This window comes from Lissotriton vulgaris, chromosome 4_1, assembly GCF_964263255.1.
Source record: "Lissotriton vulgaris chromosome 4_1, aLisVul1.2, whole genome shotgun sequence".
In the NCBI taxonomy this organism is placed as follows: domain Eukaryota; kingdom Metazoa; phylum Chordata; class Amphibia; order Caudata; family Salamandridae; genus Lissotriton; species Lissotriton vulgaris.
This window is the reverse complement of record NC_141691.1, coordinates 1214677824-1214680713: the sequence shown is the minus strand read 5'-3', so window position 1 is coordinate 1214680713 and position 2890 is coordinate 1214677824. Positions and strand designations below refer to the sequence as shown.

At 56.1% G+C, this 2890-nt stretch overlaps 1 pseudogene; it reads left to right on the top strand.

Annotated features, from left to right (window-relative positions):
- The first annotated feature begins 363 nt into the window (after positions 1-363).
- LOC147723067 (18S ribosomal RNA) lies at positions 364-1902 on the top strand (annotated as a pseudogene).
- Positions 1903-2890: the final 988 nt, after the last annotated feature.

Below are 2890 nucleotides of genomic sequence, written 5' to 3'. Positions count from 1 at the left end.
CCAGGCCCTCAGATGCTGCTGTCTGACAGGTCCAATAGCCTAGCGCAGCACACCGTCACCCCTCTCTGCCCAGCACATTTCCACAGCAGCACAGAATGACCGTTCCGAGGGGTGCCGCCGCCGTCAGGCTCCGGTACCCCTGTGTCTTGCTCAGGCTACGCCTCGGCCCGCCTCTCCCTGCCGGGGTAGATGGCTGGACCTGCCATTGCCCATGCAACCACACCTCTACACACCCCTCCAGTGAACCTTCCTGCCCAGGCGGGTAGGCTCCTTCCCCTGGCAGGCTCCCTAGAGGGAGGGGTGCATGAAGGTTGCCGGTCCGGGAGATGGGCACGCGGCCTGAACCCAGTCAGCAGGTGCGGCTACCTGGTTGATCCTGCCAGTAGCATATGCTTTTCTCAAAGATTAATCCATGCACGTGTAAGTACACACGGCCAGTACAGTAAAACTGCGAATGGCTCATTAAATCAGTTATCGTTCCCTTGATCGCTCCATCTGTTACTTGGCTAACTGTGGTAATTCTAGAGCTAATACATGCCAACGAGCTGTGACCTCCCGGAATGCGTGCTTTTATCAGACCAGGACCTATTCATGCTTGCCCGGCCACTTTGGTGACTTTAGATAACCTGGGGGCGATCGCACGTCCCAGTGACAGCGACGACACATTCGGATATCTGCCCTATCACCTTTCGATGGTACTTTCTGTGCCTACCATGGTGACTACATGTAACGGGGAATCAGGGTTCGATTCCGGAGAGGGAGCCTGAGAAACGGCTACCACATCCAAGGAAGGCAGCAGGCGCCCAGATTACCCTCTCCTGACTCGGGGAGGGAATGACAAAAAATAACAGTACAGGACTCTTTTGAGGCCCTGTAATTGGAATGAGTACACTTTAAATTCTTTAACGAGGATCCATTGAAGGGCAAGTCTGGTGCCAACAGCTGCAGTAATTTCAGCTCCAATAGTATAAATTAAAGTTGCTGCATTCATATTGTGCCGCTAGAGGTGAAATTCTTGGGCCGGCGCAAGATGAACCAAAGCGAAAGCATTTGCCAAGAATGTTTTCATTAATCAAGAACGAAAATTTGAGGTTTGAAGAGGATACTGTCGTAGTTCCGACCATAAACGATGCTGACTAACGATCCGGCATCATTATTCCCATGACCCGCCGAGCAGCTTCCAGGAAACCAAAGTCTTTGGGTTCCGGGGGGAGTATGGTTGCAAAGCTGACACTTAAAGGAATTGACGGAAGGGCACCACCAGGAGTGGAGCCTGCAGCTTAATTTGATCAACACAGGAAACCTCACCCAGCCCGGACACGGAAAGGATTAACAGATTGATAGCTCCTTCTCGATTCTGTGGGTGGTGGTACATGGCCGTTCTTAGTTGGTGGAGCAATTTGTCTGGTTAATTCCGATAGCGAACAAGACTCCTCCATGCTAACTAGTTACGCGGCCCCCAGCGGTTGGCGTCCAACTTCTTAGAGGGACAAGTGGCGTACAGCCACACAAGATCGAGCAATAACAGGTCTTTGATGCCCTTAGATGTCTGGGGCTGCATGCGTGCTACACTGAACGGATCAGCGTGTCTACTCTTCACCGACAGGTGTGGGTAACCGCTGAACCCTGTTCATGATAGGGATTGGGGATTGCAATTATTTCCCATGCACAAGGAATTCTCAGTAAGTTCGGGTCAAAAGCTCACGTTGATTAAGTCCCTGCCCTTTGTACATACTGCCCGTCACTACTACCAATTGGATAGTTTAGTGAGGTCCTCGGATCAGCCCCACTGGGGTCAGCAACGCCCCTGGCAGAGCACCAAGAAGACGATCAAACTTGACTATCTAGAGGAAGCAAAAGTCGTAACAAGGTTCCGTAGGTGAACCTGCGGAAGGATCATTAATGGCGGAGCAGCCTGAGTGACCGACTGCGCCAGCCCGAAGCCCTTGGCTGCCTCCTGCAAGCAAACACCATAGGCACAGGGCCCAGCCCTGCCCTGGCGTGCCCGGCTGGCGGTGCGGTCCGCGGCCGCATGGTGTGCTCGGGTGAGGACCCAGCCTTCTGTGGTCGTCTTCCACTGGGGAGGACCCGACTGACGAGTGAGGGAGTGGCGAAGGGGATGGCCCCCATCTCCTGTCCCTCTCTGGGAGGGGCACAGCGATAGACCCTCCTGATATAAAACCCAAGCTCACCTGGCACCATTCCCACGGTGGGGTGAAACCGAATGGCAGTAGGCTGGTACCACCCCCCTAAAAGGACCTGCTGCGGGCTGGGCCCTCCTGTGCCCAATGTCCCAGCCCGACCGAGATCTGAGCGACTGAGGAGGGGGCCTTCTCATGTGGCAGGACAGCCTGGAAGAGAGGTGGCAGAGGGCCTGTGAGGGGACCCTGGCTCCTCTTGGTGGGAGGCGTGCAGGATGGGGAGCTGCCTGGCTCTTCCTTTCTCTGGCATGGGCAAGGGTGGGGTGGGCTGGACAAAACAGCTTTGTGCACGGCTCGGGCCGCCCGGCGTCAGATGGCTAAGGTACAGGTGGGGCGACCCTCCCTCATTGCCAGGTACCCAGTTTGACCCGGTCCCCTGCGGCTGGGATGAGGGGTTTGAAGACTCATGCGGTCCCTCCCTGTAACCGGGAGGGACCAGCGGCTGTGGGGCTGCCTGCTCCTGATGTACCGGGAGCCCCCTTCCTCACCTGCGGGTGGGTGGGGGGACTCCTGGGCCGAGCGCCTGGCAATGTTTTTTTCTCCCAACGGTACAGTCTGACTGCCAGAGGGGAAGTCTTGAATGGGGCACCCGAGCCGCCTTGCCGCACGGGCAGTGGATGGACGGTATCGCCTTTCTCCAGCACCTCCTGCGCCAGTAGGTGGGTGAATGTTTTTGAAAAGTTGCCTGT